Consider the following 19,605-nt stretch of genomic DNA (forward strand, 5'->3'; position numbering starts at 1 on the left):
GTTCACAGCCATTGACATGTCGAAGAGGTTAACACGTGAGGAGCGGATCGAAATTGTGTTGATATCTGGTGAACGCAGTGACCGGGTCATTGCAGCAGATTTCAATGCAAGACACCCTACGAGACCACTCATCTCCCATGCTACAGTCAGCAAACTGCTTGCTAAGTTTCATGAAACTGGTTCAGTGTTGGATTTGCCAAAATGTGGACGCAAGAAAACTGTCACTAATGAAGAAACAACAGTGGCTGTCCTAGCTTCATTCAGCAAGAGCCCACAGCGTAGCACTTGCTGCATGTCACTGGAGAGAGGCATTAGTCGAACATCCCTTCGGTGGATATTAGCTACTCACAAATGGCACCCTTACAAACTCCAGCTACTGCAGCATCTCAACGAGGATGACCCAGATCGGCGCACAGAATTTGCAGAATGGGCAAAACAAAAATTGGAACAGGACCCTCAGTTCACGCAGAAGATTTTGTTCAGTGATGAGGCAAACTTTTATGTGAATGGTGAAGTTAACAAACAAAACCACCGCTATTGGTCTGACACTAACCCACATTGGATGGATCCCTCCAAGACTGTTGGAACAACAAAAGTGATGGTTTGGTGTGGTATATGGGATACAACGATAGTGGGTCCATTCTTCATCAATGGAAACATCAAGGCCACTGGATATTTGAAATTGCTACACGATGATGTGTTTCCCTCTTTATGCACTGAAGCTGGCACATTCCCTGAGGTTTTCCAGCAAGATGGTGCACCACCACATTATGGGTGCCAGGTCCGAGCATTCCTAGATGAACAGTTTCCTGGAAAGTGGATTGGTCGTCGTGGGCCAGTTGAATGGCCCCCAAGGTCTCCCGATCTGACCCCCTTAGACTTTTATCTTTGGGGTCATCTGAAAGCAATTGTCTATGGTGTGAAGATACGAGATGTGCAGCACCTGAAACTACGGATACTGGAGGCCTGTGCTGGCATTTCTCCTGCGGTGTTGCTATCAGTGTGTGAAGAGTGGGAGAAGAGGGTTGCATTGACAATCCAACACAATGGGCAGCACATTGAACACATTTTATAAGTGGTGAGAAACTTGTAAATAACTCATGAAAGAATAAAGTTACGTTGAAACCAAGAACACCATTGTTTTTCTTGTGACATTACCAATAAGTTTGATGTGTCACACGGCCCTCTTCCTATTGGAAAAACAAAAGTTGTATCCAAGATGGCCGACTTCTAAATGGCCACCATGGTCACCACCCATCTTGAGGAGTTTGCCCCCTCACATATACTAATGTGCCACAAACAGGACTTTAATATCACCAACCATTCCCGTTTTATTACTGTCATGATCCTGGGTCCTTTTGACCCAGCGTTTTGTGTTTTCTCTTCGCGATTTTGGTTCTGTTCTCTAATTGGTGTTTACCCTGTTCCCCCCCGTGTGTTCCTGTTTTATTGTGAAGGTCTGCGTCTTATGTGAGTGTTTTCAGTTTGCCTCCCTGGTCTCGTCATGTTAATCACTCCCAGCTGTGTCTCCCACCTGTGTGTAATCTCCCTGTGTTCTCTGAGTGTATTTAAGTTGTATTTTCTGTCTTGGTAATCGCTGGTTCGTCTGTGTTGTTTCCCCTTGGTCTCCCTGCGTCTTCCCGTATGTATTTCTCCGGACCTCCCTGCATCCTCATTCTGGTTTGTCTTCTTAGTTTACCCAGTTTAGGTCTCCAGTTTCATGTTTTGTCGCCACCGCTGTTTGTACTTACCCACCACTGTAAATAAACACTCACCTGCACCAGAGCTGCTGCCTTTTTGGTCCTTTCCTACAATCCCACACGGCTTGCCTCGGCAATCCGTGACAATTACGGTGTATTCATATAAATGGCCCACCCTGTAGATGGCTGAACAGAGTTAGTTCATACATGTTCAACTAAGGTCCAAGTTACACAGGTCTAGAGCCTGGATGGCAACTGTATGGCAAATTCTGGTTGCTGAAGAAAAAATGGGTATTTCCTCAATCAGTTGGTGAGTGGTTGTTGGAGGTTGCTATTAGGCTACTTACTGTTGCTAGCCATTAAAGAGACCACTCATAATATCTTTTTACTGACTTGCAGTGTTACTTCCCTGTAAGAAGAGTAGTGGACCACACCCATGCCATCCATGTATGCCCACATCATAACAAAGTTACCAGACTTTTCCTTACTTGTACAGTTTTCTCGCTTTATCCGCATCTGCACTGCCTGATTTCTGAAGAAACGTAACGCCTCAGTTTTAATCACAAAATGATTTTTTTTTTTTTTAACACTAATAGCTTTGAAAGTCAAAGACAAACGAGGTAATAATCAGATCAGAAACACTTCTCTGTCTTCTCTGTGATGACAGCAGGAATACAAAAGAAAGACCGCACAGTTCACACGGCAGGACCTGTGTGTATTTTAACCACCAGGCCAACAGGATGCATTTTTTTATTCTCCTTCAGTGCGGACAAGATCTGAGAACCAACTGAAAGCTTGCTGACATGTATGGGACGTGCAAATCAAACCACATGATGACAAGATCACAAAAATTTGGCTCATAAAGGTGAGTTATTCCCACAGTCACAGCTACATGAAATACAGTCACATTAACCCTGATAAATCATGCACCTTAACAGTAAAACATCCAGATTCTCGACCATTTACCAAAACATGATAAAATATAAAATAAAAGGAAACTTAAACTGTGATTAAGAGCAGTGTGTTTAAAAAGCAGAGTTGGGTTTCCTTCCCTGTAGGTTCCAGCCAAGCCAAATGTTGGCCGGGGCCACATAACGTGCTGCACTTCTCTTACTGAAATTGATGCTGACATTTAGGGTTAATACCGCTTGTCACTGTGATTTCTGCAAATATGGCTTCACCACTAAGTGTTCCAGCAGCTGTTTGTGTGCGTGTTTGTGCGTGCATGTGTGTGTCTCTACAGCTTAACCCAGTCATAATGTCCACACCTAGCAAAACTATTCCAGAGTGCTAAATACACAATTATCTGTGTGAAGCCATCCAGAATACAAGAGGAAACACCCACTACCCACACACTGACCCCCACTCAACACCCTATAACCCCCACCCGCTACTCTACCCCTCTAACTCAGCCCTGCAGGCCAGGTCTGTAAGCGCAAGTGTACTCCATCAAGTCAGTGCCAGGATGGGAGGTGAGAAGGCGCTGGGACACTGGAAACCTGCATGGGAAAGTGAAAACGAATCAGCCCTCCTACCCACATACACACACTCAAAAATACACACACTGCTCCGTAGCCATTGTGTGTTAGATGAGAGCGAGCCACCTGGCACCCACACACATGCCATCGCCCAGGTCAGTGGTCAGCTTGGTGACGGCAGACACTGGAGATTAGGGCTGGCCAGATGACGACACCCAGTGAGAAACCCTGTGTGTCTGCCAGGAGAGGGAGTGTTTGTGGGAGCTGATTGCTTGGCTTCTTTCTTTATTAGACATAACAGAGCTCAAAAAACAGCACCCACAAAGAGCACTGTAAAGAATATAAGACGTGAATCTCTTCTTTCCTTCTTGTCTGCTCGTTGGCTGGGGGTTACGGGGAGTCTTTCCTTCCTCGTGACTCACTGATGAGTCTGTTTTTGACGACTAGCTTGCCAGCAGCAAATCTGGGAAATAAGAGCAGGGGTATTCCAGAGTTACGGTTGCACCACCTAGTGATAATTGCAACTTGGAGTGTGATGGTGCTTAATAAACTTTATTTTAGGTAAGGAAGTGATATCACGATACTCACTTGATGGCTCACAGGATTTTTTTTCTTTTTGGGAGGATGCATGTGTGTGAGGAGGTCACAGCCTTCTACACCCTTGTTTCCTTCATCCTAAACACACTCATGAAACCACAAGGCTGACTCGATGGAACCAAACTGTCTTTTAGAAATTATATTTATATACTTTTACTGTGGCTTGGCCTCTTATGTTTGCATATATTTGCAGACTGATTTACCTTTCTCTTCATGGAATAATGTGTTGAGGAGGCTGTCAGGGTGGATGGTGGGCTCGAAAAGCTCACATCCTGCCATTGTCTGCTTTAGTTCTAGAAATGAAGCCACTTTGCAAAAGGTCAACATGTCATCCAAACTGAGCATTAAAATGCCCTCCACACTGACACACACACAAATGTATTTTGTGTTTATGTGACGCCCCTGTCGTCAGGGCAACATTTTTTGCCGGTGACTTATAAAACCACAATAAGCAGTCAAGCAAAGTTTATTTATACAGTGCATTTCACAGACAAGAGTCACAAAGTGCCTTACAAAACCCAATAGAATCAAGTTAAAACAATACAAAATGAAAGGAATGAAAAACAAAACAACTCAACAATACTACCCATCATCATGGTCCTGGCAGGGCCTCTGCGTGTTTTTCTTCCCTTCTCTCTCTTTGTTCTTTCTTTCTCCATCGCTTGTTTCTCAGGTGGAGCAGTGTGCTGGCTCCTTAGTTTTGCTTACCTCGGGCTGGCTCTCCAGTTTCCCAGGCTCTGACCTGCATGTCATTAGCTCATTTAGCCTGTAATATTTAAAGACCAACTTGAGCCACCGCACTTAGGAACATTTAAATGTCCGACACCAGCCTGCCCACTCTCCACCTCCCACCTCTATGCTCTCTCCTGATTCCTCTGGTCTACTTGCTTCCCTACCTGCAGTCTGCTACAGTAAAGCAAATAAAAATCCCTGGAAGCACCTCTACCTTACTCACCTGTTCAGCCTTTTTTGTAAATAAGCCGATAAACTGCTTGTAGTCTCCGAGTCCTGTGCTTGAGTCCAAATTTACTGACATTATGACATTTGTATTTGCAAACCTTCAGGCGTGCAGCCAGCACATAAGACAGCTCAGGTGTCACAGCTTTAAAAGGTCAATAATCCCGGGTGCCTGAGTGCATCTGTGGACAGGCAGTTTTGGTAATGTGTTGGGAACATAACTCATTATATCTTGTTTTGCACTGATGTTATATGGATTAAAAGTGAGAGTCATTAGACTGCAAACTAATGCAAACTGCAAACTCTGTGGCCAAATCCAACAAGAGTGAACATAAACAACGAATCAAGAGAAAGAAATCATCGTCGTTGCTGGATCTGGGATGACTGTAGCTCAGGAGGAAGAGCAGGTTGTAAGGTTGGTAGTTCACACTCTGGCTGTTCAAGTCTGCATGCCATGTATCCTTGGGCAAGATACTAACCCTAAGTTGCTCCCCATTGGGTGCATCCAAATGTGTGTGAATGTTAGACAGAAAGCACTAAAGCAAAGAAAATAGTGAACGAGGCATGTTTATATGTTGAGAGTAGTGTTGTGAAGCGCTATATAAGAACCGGCCCGTTTACCATTTTTAGTCATATCAGCTCACTTTGTAACTGTTTAAGTTAAGTAAAAAACTTTTGCAAACACACAAACCGAGGCTGCTGCTGTAGTGGAGTGAAATACCTCCAAACCGTTGGGTTTGCTGCTAGCTGCTGCTGCTTTTCTGTGATGACATAAACACAGGGTCAGACCATGGATTGGCTCACTGTCACCAACATCCAATCCAGCTTTTTGGGTCAAAATCAAACTGATATCCAACTCAAATATCCCTCCTTAATTTGTGGAATCCCATTTTAGGTGTTGATTGCGGCTTTATGACCACCGCCATCATGGTGTCATGGTCCTGGGTCGTTGACCCAGCGTTTTGTGTTTATTGTGATTTGTATTAGTTTAGGGTTGAACCTGTAGTTTGGTGTATTGTCAGCCCTACCTGTGTCTGTCCTTGGTGCTCTGTTCATGTCCCCGTGTTGTAAATCAGTCTGTGTTTCCTGTTTTACTTTGAAGGCTCGTGTTCTGGATTTCCTGTTCTGTTCTGAAGGTCTGTGTCTGTTGTCATGGTGTTCAGCTTGTCTCCTCCGGTCCTCATGTGTATTAGGTTCAGCTGTTCTTCCCTCCTGTGTGTGATTACCTGATTACCTTGTGTGTGTGTATATTTAGTGGGTGTCGGTCTGTGTTGGTTGTCGGCTCGTCTGCATTCATCCGTGTATTTCTGCGTATCTCTGCATTCGTCTGCGTTCCATGGTGTCCTGTCTCTGCGTCCCTCTGCCCCGCACCCCCTTTGTATGGTCTCAGGTTTGTCATTTAGTTCCTCCCAGTTTAGGTTTCCGTTTGTAAATTACTCATACCTCGTTGCCTGTTTTTGCCACCACCACCTTTGTAAATAAAACATCACTCGTATCATCAGTTTGCTGCATCTTGGGTCCTCCTTTTCCTCCACACCACACGGCTCCCTCCGCCAGCCGTGACACATGGTTTTTTTTTAAGCCAGAGGTGTTCATATTTCAACAAAATGACATACAAATAAAATAAGAGAATTTAAGGCGCCTCTCACCCCATGATAGCTGGGATAGGCTCCAGCCAGAAAATGGATGGATGGAATTTCACTCACCAAAACAGGAGCACCAACATGTTATAATTATAGATGGCACAATACCACTTTTCTATGTCCGATACCGACACCGATATCATAAATTTGGATATCGGCCGATACCGATATGAATCCGATATAGTGTGTTTTAATCAACAAAACTGTTTTTTTGCTGCTTTTTGTATAAGTTCATACTCAAGTTAAAAAAAAACAAAAAAAACCTAAAGCTATTCTGTTATAACTATATGCAAAAAATGCACTGCACCCAAAATATTTCATAGTTCAGCAAAACCCATCAATCTAATAAACTTAAACCTACTCCATCCTCCCTATTCTGGTATTTTAAAGAGTAAGCAACCTAACTAATAGGGCTCTAAAACTCCCAGCAAAAATAAAAAAAATAAAATAGGGAACCACCCTCCACCTCATGATGCTTAATCGACGTAATCAACTTTAATTTGATGCAGTGTGAAAAAAAATGCCCAGAAATAAATTATTTTTCAAGAATAATTAAATAGATTCAACATCTTTCACAGATGGTACCTTCCCAAAGGAAAAAGTACTATAGCTTACAGGGTATATTAGACTTAATAGTTACTATATACAGTAATGGACTTCTATACATTTTACATCAGATTAAAACTTTGGGTGTAAGATTCAGATAATTATTTATTAAAAGCTCGACATTTTAAATGAGAGTAAGAAAGAAAAGTATGTCTTTGTGCCCCCTTCTCCCTGTTCATGCCCTATCGGCCCCCCTGGCTAAACTTTGCTAGATCCGCCCCTGCACAGTTACAGCCGTCAGCTACGTAGAAAAAGATCCTGCTGTAAAAAGTAATATTAAATAAATTCTAACAACAGATTATCAAGCTTAAACGTGCTGCTGTTGTTCAGCCGCTGGTTTCCTCTTTCTGGCGCGAAGTGGGAGATAAACAAACAAGAGAGACGGACTCGCGACAGAAAAGCCGATCAGCTGATCATTGATCAGTTTCATGATTGAAGTAGCAGCAGGAGAGGGAGGGGGAGAGAAGAGGCAGTCGCTCCATATATGGTTGTTAAGCTTAACGCGGGAATGCTTTACAAACATTCAGAGATGAACTTACACACTTGCTTTACTTCTCTCTGGGATAACTTCCTCGGAGATGAAATGCCGGTTTGGTAGCAAAGCTACAAATACACACAGCCGCTCTATCACGTGAGCACACTGCTCCAATGTGCTACGGTTATGAGGAGAGTTACGCTGTGTTGCAAGTTTTGTGAGGTGCTTTTTTGATATTTAATGGATCGGATTACATTTTTTATTTTATTTCTCTCCGATATCCGATCCAGTAATTTACGTCAGTTAGTTATGATGGGTATAGCTTTCCTCCTATCAGTAAAAGCTGCCCTGCTCCTTTCATTGCAAAAACTTTAAGTCTCAATCAAAATCATTTAGATTAAACTTCCATGAAATTGTCATGAAGAGACCAAAATCATTTTTTGTACTAGGCTGTGAACACATGCATCGACTCTTTTGGAGCTTCAGGACCTGAAGTTTTTGGCATTGGTTTCAGTGCTACTTCTGAAAGTAGAGAAACAAATACACTTCGCCTTCACTGTAGATCAAATGGATACATTCAGCATTACTGTTTTTGGACATGTGAGATATTCACTAATATTTCCTCATTATCTCAATTTAGAAAACATAAGGCAGACAGTAAAATGGCTGCAGAAAAACATAATGCACCCATCGGTGTGCTTTTATACCCTTACAGACTTCTTTTTTTAAATGTCTTCCTTTGATCAAGCTGACATTTGAAAGGGGTGCGTAAGAGTTTTGTGGCTAGACACAGAGGGCTTGCGGTGGCATGGTGGCCCGTGTTGTTTTTGTTTGGTTTGAGGTTGATGTTCACTTTGACGGTCTGCACTCGACTAACTAGATGCAGACCTGCAGGCAGGGAAATAATTCGCATTTTCCAACGTTGAGCAGCTGTGGGCATGCAGCCACATACTGAGAACGTTTCTGTACTGTGTATGTACACACACATGCATATCAGCAAGCTAAAATATAAGAGATGGCAAACTGTACAAACTGAAACAGATGAAAGTATGTGCACACACACACAGACACATGCACACTGAGAACACCCAACAAGTTCAGAGGCATCAAGCTGGAATGGGCTGCAACTGAATAATAGAGGCCAAACAGATACACACACACGCACACACACACACACACACACACACACACACACACACACACACACACACACACACACACACACACACACACACACACACATTTCTGATATTATTTTAGCCTTGGACATAATCAACCAACAAACTCTAGAGTTAATTCAGCTGACAAATACCCATACATCACATCCAAATACTCAGACGTTGGTCTGACACATGACACTGTGTGACTGAAATACAACAGACAAGGTATTCTTTTAATATTTCTTTAAAGCTGCTTTCTTTATTTAATGGTGCCTTATTGCACATATTGTCTCTGTTACAGCTTTACTTTTGGCAGTCTGTGTGTGTCCGTGTGTGTGCGTGCATGCGTGCATGTGTATGCATGAATCTCGTCATTGTAATAGTTTAACAGCTGGCTCATTGTCCAAGTGTACGCACACATATGAAATCCTCATCAGGCTCAACCACATCAATTCGACCCAAGTATTACCTCAAATCATTCTGTCCATTTTGAGGTTTGCCTGTGTGTATGTATCAGTGTGTGTTTCTGTCGCCACTGGCTTCTTGTCTCTTTTTTATGAAGGCGGTGACAGAATGTGTGCCTTTCCCTCACACGGGGTCATGCCTAAAAATAAATAAGTGCATTTCAAACGCAGGCCAAAGGAGGCTAACTGACCCTGAAGGACAGTTTGTGTTAGTGGTTCAAATACATGAAAGTGTTCAACATTTTCAGCCTTTCTGTGAAACAAATTTCTTCTTATTCAAAATAAGTTACAAAATGAGAAAATTGATTTAAATTTTCTGATAAATAAAGTCTATCAAGTGAGGAAAAAATGAAAAGCATTTTTGTAAAGAAGCAAGATATGTTGGGTTCTTTTAACATAATTTTTAAACTATTTCAGGGGAGAACAAGTACAAACTCAAAAGAATGATTTATTGGGCTAGTTGTTGCAAGGTATTTGACCGCACAGTCAGACTATATACTAAGTCAGGTTAGGACTACAGAGTTTTAAATTTTTTTCTCAAACCCAATTTGTCTTATCACAAATAAATAAACAAACTAAATGTGTACCGCCAGCAATTAAAATGCAAAACAAAAGCAGCTCCCTAAATCAGTGCCTGACTACTAGAATGAACACACAAAGGTGCAATGGTTGTAAACTGACCAATAGAAGCTAGACAAGGGACGTGTGAGGGTTGTTTGGCCAGGTTGGCTATATGGCGAGCAATCGAGAATTCAGTCTTGAGTCTGTAGGTACAGACTCCAGTCATAATTTACTGGACAGAAACCTATGTTATCTCCTTGCACAGTCATGGCGAAACTTGCTCCGTATTCATCACAGGGGGAAAAAGCGACATCTCATAACTTTTCTACAAGTTTTATTCACATCCATCATGCAAGTACTTGACACTAATAAAGACTAATTAACAGGAATGTAGCACAATGTCAAGGTGTCCTGTTCATTTAATATTGTTAGGTTTCAGTTCAGTGGATGTTGGTCACTGCCAGGGCGGCCTTTGTTACCCAATATGTTAATATTTATCAGCAGAATTTCCATACAGAGCTGAGGAGGGAAAGGTATTGAGTTCGGTGGTCTGAGGATCTCATCACTGCATTTTGCAGATGATGTGGTTTTGTTTGCTTGAACAAGTCATGACCTGCAGTTTGTACTGGGGAAGTTTGCAGCTGAATGTGAAGCCTCCAAATCTGAGGCCATGGTTCTCAGCTGGAAGAAGGGTGAAGTGTCCACTCTTAATTTGGAACAACTGGCTGCTCAAGTGGAGGAGTGAGGGAAGAGTGAAGCAGGAGACTGACAGACAGACTGGCATTTCGTCTGCAGTAATGTAAGTACTTTTACTCTGTTCCCCAACCGGACATGGCAGATGGTTGGCCTGCCCTTACTGGTTTTGCAAGAGGAAAAAGGGAGTTTTTCCTTCCCACTGTCACCTAGTGCTTGCTAATTGTTGGGGTTTTCTCTATATTATCGTAGGGTCTTTACCTTACAATATAAAACACCTTGACGTCACTGCTGTTGTGATTTGGCAAAAAAAAAAAAAACTCTGGCTCTGGATACAAGTGGAAAAGTAGTGGCTTAGGTCTTGCTCAGAGACTCAGAGTAGACCAACTACAAGCTACTCCTACATATCAAAAGGAGTCACATGAGGTGGTCTGCACATCTGACCAGAACGCCTGTGCAGCGCCTAGGTGAGGTGTTTCAGGTATGTCCTACCAGAAGAAAGCCCCGAGGCAGACCTGGCTGGGAATGGGAATGTCCCCGCAAAAGAAATGAAAAAGGCAGCCAAAGAGAGGGAGGTCTGCCCCCACCACCCAGACTCAAATAAGCAAGAAAAAACTGGATGGATGGAACAATTCCTCTAAAAAAAAAACCTTTAAAAATAAACAGTTTTGAACCATAAGCAGTGCCATGAGGTGTTTTACTTTTCTCTCAGTTGTACAACATCTGGAACATGAACACAGACTGAAGTTTAAATGCCGCTGAAGGAAAGACGGTGTTAAGAAGCTCACTTTCCATCACCTCCCTTCTCAGTCTGTCGTCAAGGAGAGCTGCAGCAAAAGGCATGATGTAAAAAGAAATCTTGTCCCTGAAACATCTCCCTGTTCCTGTATTTGCGTGGTTAAAAAAAACAACAAAAAAACACTACATTCATCTTAAAATATTCACAGGCGAATATTTGGTTACATGCTTTGTAACGTAAAAAAAAAAAGAGGAAGATAAATAGCTGCCCACAAGCTGATGTTAGTGCTGTGTAACTTCTGAAAGCTTGCTCTCCTTTATGCAAACAGTTTGTGCAGGCGAGGTGGCTCATAAATCACACGTTTTTCTGAGAATCGCATTGGAAAAACATCTTTCTGTCATTAACCGCATGCTCCCAGTTTGTCAAGTTGTGTTCTGATAGTTTAAACAAAGTTTTAAATTTAGGCCGCGCTAATGACCATATTTTTGTTTCCCACGAATGTAAAGAAGGCAGCATCACAGAAGATGTGACATAGCTGTTCTGGGGATGTTAGAAACGCCATGACTGCTTAATTAACAAGAACATCTGAATGTGAACACTGGCCTTAATGGCAAGTCTCATATATGCTGACTGCACGGCCCTTTCTGGTCACATTCATCCTCTCGCTCTCTGCTGCTGCTACTAGAAATAGCACACAAAGTAGGCTCGTGGAAATGCCACCAGTGACAGCTTATGACAAAGCTGAGACTACAAGAAGCTATTAGCGAGCTTGCCAAAGAGTCATTAGTGAACAGCAAAGTTTTAACTAAATATGAACGGACAGAAGCAATCTGCTCTAACTGTGTTTCTTGTTGTTTTACTTGGTCTAAATGTTCCTGGAAAGCGAGAACAAGGAAAATTTGAGCTGATATTTCAGTGTCAGGTCGAATATAAACGAACCAGAGGGAGAAAAATGCTTCAGCAGGTAGTAGATGATAAAGTAAATACGGTTGTGTGTGTGTGTGTGTGTGTGTGTGTGTGTGTGTGTGTGTGTGTGTGTGTGTGTGTGTGTGTGTGTGTGTGTGTGTGTGTGTGTGTGTTTGAAAGACTTATTGGTGCCACATGTGGAAAAACTGCTGGCGGTTTTGTCACAAAGCGTGTGAAGCATCACATCATGGCGACACATCTCTGTGACAGCTCCCAGCCTAAATGCCGCAGCTGGACTTTGACTGTGATAACTAGTGACAAGGAGAGCGAGAGGGAAAGGGAAGGAATGGGTAGGACACTTGTAGATACCGGCTTTAGGCCTGACTTCATGGCTTTACAAAGCCCTTTGAGCGAGAGCCTCTAACAATACAACTGTACAGAAAAAGGGAAAATCCATGCAATTTAAGTCTGCTGCCTGCCTGCTTTCAAAATTCAGTGTGACTCCAGTGTTGAGTAAATTCTACAATTTAAAGGCAGCAGATATGGATTTATTGAATATTTATCCCGGTTTTATATCCATATGAGCACCTGCGACCTTTTCCTTTGATGTCGGTCTGTCTCCACTTACTGTCCTAATAAAGTGTTCTGGGTTGTATTCACCTTTTAAAGAAACTCCAATAAAACACGAACATGCAATTCGGCGGCACGGAGAATGAGTACGTAACAGGCTTGAGAAAAGGTCTCTCTTTCCAGGTTATGGAGCAAGATAGTCTCATTGTTCATCTTTACAGCTGTCAGTTAGCAGGCGCAGCCCAGTGCGTGCGTCAGCCTTTTCTTTAATAGGGAACACAGCCTCTCTGCACAGCCATTGATTTACCTCCTCCACCCTCACTATCTCTACTTGCACCCAGAGTTTTGAGCAGCACACGCTGGATAAAATTTGCCCTGGCTGTGTATACATGTGTGTAATTGAAAACGAAGGAGAGAATGAAAATTCAAAAAAACAACACACACAAACGCGGCGGTGTGTGTTGTGTGCACTTGCTCGCCTACACCTTGATGCATTTGTGCGTCTGCATCCATTCGGAGTGCAGTCGTAAATTGAGGGGCTGTATTGTATCCTGTGAACAAAAGAGGCCCATTTGTATAAATTTGGCTTGCAGAGGATTTGGCTCTAAAACGTGGCCCTAGCGTAGAAGATTTGATTACACGGGTATCTGTTGCTCTGCCTCAGTGGATAAAACAGGCCTCCATCAACAGAGGAAGTCAACGTGCCCCTGAAAACACTTCAAACAAAACACAGACTTAAGGTACCTGTTTGTGTCTTAGATGCGTTTGGGTTAACATGCTTCTGTTCAACAGAAAGGCTTTTCCTTCTACACTTCAGTTTTTACTTTCATCTTTTTAAAAGATATTTAATAGAAAAAATATTGTACACATAAATATACATCGATTAGTGTGTAAGTACATTTTCCAACTAATCGATGCATTCTCGTAAACTTTAAATTAATCCATTAAAAATGCATAGGAGTACGTGGCTAAGGAACGGCTAAATACATACAGTGGGGCAAAAAAGTATTTAGTCAGCCACCGATTGTGCAAGTTCCCCCACTTAAAATGATGACAGAGGTCAGTAATTTGCACCAGAGGTACACTTCAACTGTGAGAGACAGAATGTGAAAAAAAAATCCGTGAATTCACATGGTAGGATTTGTAAAGAATTTATTCGTAAATCAGGGTGGAAAATAAGTATTTGGTCACCTCAAACAAGGAAAATCTCTGGCTCTCACAGACCTGTAACGTCTTCTGTAAGAAGCTTTTCTGTCCCCCACTCGTTACCTGTATGAATGGCACCTGTTTGAACCCATCATCTGTATAAAAGACACCTGTCCGCAGCCTCAAACAGTCAGACTCCAAACTCCGCCATGGCCAAGACCAAAGAGCTTTCGAAGGACACCAGGAAAAGTATTGTAGACCTGCACCAGACTGGGAAGAGTGAATCTACAATAGGCAAGCAGCTTGGTGTGAAAAAATCAACTGTGGGAGCAATCATCAGAAAATGGAAGACATACAAGACCACTGATAATGTCCCTCGATCTGGGGCTCCACGCAAGATCTCATCCCGTGGGGTCAAAATGATCATGAGAACGGTGAGCAAAGATCCCAGAACCACACGGGGGGACCTGGTGAATGACGTGCAGAGAGCTGGGACCAAAGTAACAAAGGTCACCATCAGTAACACACTACAACGGCAGGGAATCAAATCCCGCAGTGCCAGACGTGTTCCGCTGCTGAAGCCAGTGCATGTCCAGGCCCGTCTGAAGTTTGCCAGAGAGCACATGGATGATACAGCAGAGGATTGGGAGAATGTCATGTGGTCAGATGAAACCAAAGTAGAACCTTTTGGTATAAACTCAACTCGTCGTGTTTGGAGGAAGAAGAATACTGAGTTGCATCCCAAGAACACCATACCTACTGTGAAGCATGGGGGTGGAAACATCATGCTATGGGGCTGTTTTTCTGCCAAGGGGACAGGACGACTGATCCGTGTTAAGACAGAATGAATGGGGCCATGTATCGTGAGATTTTGAGCCAAAACCTCCTTCCATCAGTGAGAACTTTGAAGATGAAACGAGGCTGGGTCTTCCAACATGACAATGATCCAAAACACACCGCCCGGGCAACAAAGGAGTGGCTCCGTAAGAAGCATTTGAAAGTCCTGGAGTGGCCTAGCCAGTCTCCAGACCTCAACCCCATAGAAAATCTGTGGCGGGAGTTGAAAGTCCGTGTTGCTCGGTGACAGCCCCAAAACATCACTGCTCTCGAGAAGATCTGCATGGAGGAATGGGCCAAAATACCAGCTACTGTGTGTGCAAACCTGGTAAAGACCTATAGTAAACGTTTGACCTCTGTCATTGCCAACAAAGGTTATGTTACAAAGTATTGAGTTGTATTTTTGTTATTGACCAAATACTTATTTTCCACCCTGATTTACGAATAAATTCTTTACAAATCCTACCATGTGGATTCATGGATTTTTTTTTTCACATTCTGTCTCTCACAGTTGAAGTGTACCTCTGGTGCAAATTACTGACCTCTGTCATCATTTTAAGTGGGGGAACTTGCACAATCGGTGGCTGACTAAATACTTTTTTGCCCCACTGTAGTACACCAAAGATGAAGGAGAAGAAGAGGACTTGTAGGCAATGGCATGCTGTGTAGGCAAGTTTGAATTAGGGGACATGAAACGTTACAAATATAAAGGCTAATTTACACCACTGAGCCCTGCTCTTAAAAACTGACATAGATGTAACTCTGGATTTAAGAAAGAAGTGCTTAAAGTTTTAAAAACATGTTTAGTGCCATCTTCTGTCAGTGCCAAACATTCTTACACGCTCCACGCTGTTCTTACAAACTCCAACATTTTGACTGACAACTGGATTTTTTTGTTTGAGTGCAGCTAGCCAAAGAGCGAACAGCCAAATACTGCTAAAGAGACAAACAGTGAAAGTGGACAGTATATCCTCGGTTTCTTAATAAAAAAACTCCAGGGGCAGCACAAATGCGATAATTTTAAACTGATTTTTGGGTTTAGTGTCCTTGTTTTCCTCTGACTTATCAATTCTGTCCCTAGCTAGCTAACATAGACTAATGTAAGTCAATTAGCCGCAACCAACCAACCACATGACGTCAAGTTCCTTAGTCACAGAAGATAAACAAGATAAACATGTTTTCAAATTTTTAACTTCAACACTTAGATTTCTTAAATTTCTTAAATCCAGTTTTACAGACAGTGTTTTTTAGAGCAGGGTTCAGCAGCGTAAGTTAACCTTTATATGTGTAGTGTTTCATTTCCCCTTTAATAGCTACCCCTTCACACTTCTTCTTTTTCTTCACCAAAGAAGCAAAAGCATGAAGGAACAAGATGAAAGGAGCTGTGGAGACAGAAGGATTGACGCAGAGGTCGCCTGCTTTCTGCTCAACCAGTAATTCTAAACCTAACAGTCTAAATGATGTGGATAATGCTACAGCTAGTTTTACTAGTAGCTATATAGAACCATTAAAAAGGTGTAGATGCTCACTCTCACTGAAGATCAGCAAATCAAATGTATATGATTAGGCCAAATCTATTATTCTTAATCAGAGAACAATTTCTGTACCACCCTACCGCATCTAACATTTACCTCCTCCAGTTTTACCAACCATGTGTCAGTCTGCTTTAAAAAGAAGAATCAAATTTAACCAGGCTATGATCAAAGGAACTCATAACTGTTCCTCATCTGCATGGGTTAATTCCAAGGTTAATTTATTGTCTAGTGAGCAAAAGTCAGCCTTAATTTCATGAGTCGGTGTGTGGCTGGCAGAGTGTGGACCCAACTGCAGATCACAAAGAAGCCAGAACTCAAAATGCCTTCATTGCTAAAGATCAGGGAGTGAAATAGAAGAACTCTGACTGAACAGGAACCAAGATCTTACTGTACTAGTTACAATACCAAACACACAAAGCACACACATGAGGAAACATTTGTCGACAGCATGACAAGGAACAAGAGCAAAGAGAAGACACCAAAATCCAATAACGAACTAAGGGAAGCAAAGCAGAACATAATGCACATTGGACAAGACTATCAAAATAAGATGGTAAACAAACACAGAGACATGACTGACAGAGGACAGAAGACTCACCTGACACAGCTAACAGGGAGACCAGACAACCACATAGAGAGAGAGACATGAAGACATGACAAAAGATGATAACCAGATATTACTAAGAAGATGGGTCAGAATATCAACAGAAACTAGAGACTGCAAACATGACATGAAACAAGAACAGGTTTTATTTAGCAGGTCCAGATCCACATGTTGGTGCTGGTAGAGTCATATGAGCGGATAACAAAAAAAATATGTGGAACAACCAGTAACGTGAGCTACTCTTGTATATGCTACAAGCTACTACAGTATATGAGTTGCCTAATAAGCCCAGTGTCAGCAGTTAACCTAAATCATCATTTTGGAGAACTGCATGCAAATGCAATTCCATACCCTCTGTGCCGATTTTCCCATAATCCTTCTCTTTGAATACACAAAGAGCTGCACAAACCAACAGAACCATGAATTTCTGTTGAAGTTGGGGGCGGAGCCAAAGATGGTGAGAAGCTGACTGACCCCCAGCGTCTGTAAGTCTGTGGGGAGCGAAGCGAGTCCTGACTATAACACTAGCAGCTCTCCTGCTGACTTATAATCTGAGCCTCTGAGCACACATGAGGAAATGCTTTCACTAACAATTTATTTCAGCCACAGAGAAGGAAGAACAATTATCAACAAACTGTCCTATATTCATATGTACACAGTAAAAATGAAAATAAAGAGAATGTAAACACAAACCTAGGTTCAGTGGTTGGTTTCCCAGCTCATGTACTGGCCCAGACCCTCCAGACATCCCCTCCCATGTCTCTCTCTCTGCTTTCTTAGTAAATAAAAAACATTACAACTCAGTGGACTTCTCACTCAATTTATGGAAAACATATGTTTGTTCGCTCTTCCACACTCGCATCTTGGCTTCCAGTTTTCCCTTTTGAAATAATGAATATGTTTTTAATCGACTCATTTTTCTCGTCAGCCGCTCATCCTGTGATATCTCTTCCCCTTTCGCTCCCATCGTTGGGTCCAGTCGATTCCAGGACCAAGTTTTCTATCTGTGGTTGAAATTTAATATCTATCAGGAGAGTTGACTTGCTGGCCAAATGCTGGGCCTCTACACACACACACACATGCTGGCACATATCCACTTAAATCAGCACAACTAAGTTCACAAGTAGGTTTTTACACATATGCCGGCAGCCCACCTGCAACTTCTTCAGTCTAACTCCCCCCACGCAAAAGAAGCCCAAACCTCTCGATGTTTCAACTGTACTACTACTTTCCTCTTCACTTTCTTACTTTCAACAATCCAAAGCTGTTTTGGATGCTGATGAAACGAGACATTAATCCACAGGAGGAAGACGTACAGTGTCTGATACTGTGGAAAGGATTTGTAATGGTAATCTATGCATCTGATGTAATTTATTGATGCGTTGAGGTTGCACAGAGACTGTGTGTGTGTGTGTGTGTGTGTGTGTGTGTGTGTGTGTGTGTGTGTGTGTGTGTGTGTGTGTGTGTGAGATTTTTTTGGCTTAATGAAACTAAGCTCCATTATCTCCACCTGTTGATCGTCACCCTTATTACACTATAACAACAAGAAATCCTCCCATTAATACTGGCCCATGGTAGGAGGTTACGGCTCCAACGTACACTGAAAAAATATACCATAGCCTGTCTGTGTGTGTGTGTGTGTGTGTGTGTGTGTGTGTGTGTGTGTGTGTGTGTGTGTGCCAGAAAGAAACACAGTAGAAACCGAGGCGTGTTCATGTTGGCTGTGGTATTGTTCTTGGAAGATGCCTATCAAATACTGCGTATTGCAAACATCTGGATCCAAACCATCACACACACACAGACAGAGATCTGCTTTCTATCTTCAGTCTAGTGTGTGTGTGTGTGTGTGTGTGTGTGTGTGTGTGTGTGTGTGTGTGTGTGTGTGTGTGTGTGCTGTAGATGGAAAAAAAACTCCTGCCGATGATGGGATGTGATGTGGAGATAGTTTTAAATTCCTGGTTTAAAATGACATCTTATTTATGGCCACTTGACTACTTTGACATGATTGGAATGCATTTGGGCAAATGTGTGTGTGTGTGTGTGTGTGTGTGTGTGTGTGTGTGTGTGTGTGTGTGTGTGTGTGTGTGTGTGTGTGTGTGTGCGCATGTATTATGCCTGTGCCTGTTTGTGTGTGTATGTGTGGTCATCCGTGATTGCTTTTGGTAGCATTATTAACCTCACCGGTCAGGAATAGCAAATGAAATGTCAAACATCATATCAGGTAGGAGGAAGATATTCCCTCTTCGTGTCGCACGCTTGTACACACACAGCCTCTTCACGACTAAAGAAATTAACATCCTCCATATACAGGACGTATACCATGCAGCATTCTGATGGTCTGAATATGAAATGAAATGACAATTCCTACATGATCCCAGACTCAAACTCAATAGATTGATATGTAAATGCAGGCAAATGAATCTCATCCCGGAAAGCTGACCTCACCTGGCTGCTCCACGCCGTCAATCAGCAGCCTCATCAGCCGAAGCACGGTAGCAATCGCACTGCATATGCAACTCTGCGGATTAGGCCTGAACCCTGCAGCTATCATTACTGAGCTCTGATACTGTCATTACAGTATCTTTCCCACTTTGTGGCTTCCCCTTCTGTCCTCTGGCCTGAGGAAAGAATGTAAAATCGCTTTCCAGAGTCAAGAAAAACAGAGGTTTTCTCACAGGGCGTGGAGCTGGAAGACCTTCAAAAACCAGTGCTGCATGCTCACTGCAGTCACAGCTATCATGAAAAATAATCCTGCCCACGGTGTGGCAAATCAGTGGAAAATTACACTTCCTATTGTCCCTGGTTTTGAGGAAATATTTGATTAGAGATTGTTCTTCTCACATTTGACTGCTGTCATCATACAGCTGCGGAAGTGAGACAATTGTCTGGCAAAATTTCACGTTATCAGTATCATTGATAGGTAATTGCAGGTTC

At 42.5% G+C, this 19,605-nt stretch overlaps 1 long non-coding RNA gene across 1 annotated transcript in view; it reads left to right on the plus strand.

Annotated features, from left to right (window-relative positions):
- Positions 1-19,605, plus strand: part of LOC309709427 — a 59,881-nt gene that overhangs the window by 18,562 nt on the left and 21,714 nt on the right. The window contains exon 5 of the long non-coding RNA XR_014277508.1: positions 2,465-2,565. This is a non-coding gene — a long non-coding RNA (uncharacterized lncRNA). The remainder of the gene's footprint in view (positions 1-2,464; positions 2,566-19,605) is intronic.

Source organism: Aulonocara stuartgranti (assembly GCF_965226115.1).
Source record: "Aulonocara stuartgranti genome assembly, chromosome: 6".
NCBI lineage: Eukaryota > Metazoa > Chordata > Actinopteri > Cichliformes > Cichlidae > Aulonocara > Aulonocara stuartgranti.